Here is a 510-nt window from a genome sequence, read left to right as displayed (position 1 = left end):
CTACTCCGGGCTACCAACAAAAAGCTCCGCAGACAAGCCCACATTTGTACTTTCATTTAAAAAAAAAAAAACAGGAGCGTAGTATTCAAGCCTGGGGAAATAATGTTGCTTTACCACGCGTATCCTTGGCAATAATCCCAACAACAAATCACGCACTTGTATTGCCTGTAATGGAAGAAACACTCAATTTCGTTTAGAGAGCGCAGCAATAAACTTTTGATTTATGCTGCGGGTTGTTTTTATGCCAGGCCGCAGTAACAATGCCATTTCCACCGGTTTTAAATACAATATCCTTGTATCTAAAACAGTATTATGAGAGCTGAGAAGTCACTCCAGCTGTAAGATGAGTGATATTTATTTGAAATGTGGTTTTGTGAAAGTATTATTTAAAAAATTAAAAGCTAAAATTCAGTTTTGAGTAAAGAGTAAAAAAGTGGTTTGTTAATTTCCAGTTTTAATATTGACACAAGATTCTTGATAATGGGGTGCAGATAGGCTATATTTGATAGA

This window comes from Dicentrarchus labrax, unplaced genomic scaffold, assembly GCF_905237075.1.
Source record: "Dicentrarchus labrax unplaced genomic scaffold, dlabrax2021, whole genome shotgun sequence".
Taxonomy (NCBI): domain Eukaryota; kingdom Metazoa; phylum Chordata; class Actinopteri; family Moronidae; genus Dicentrarchus; species Dicentrarchus labrax.
The sequence above is the reverse complement of the archived record's forward strand: the minus strand, read 5'-3'. Positions refer to the sequence as shown.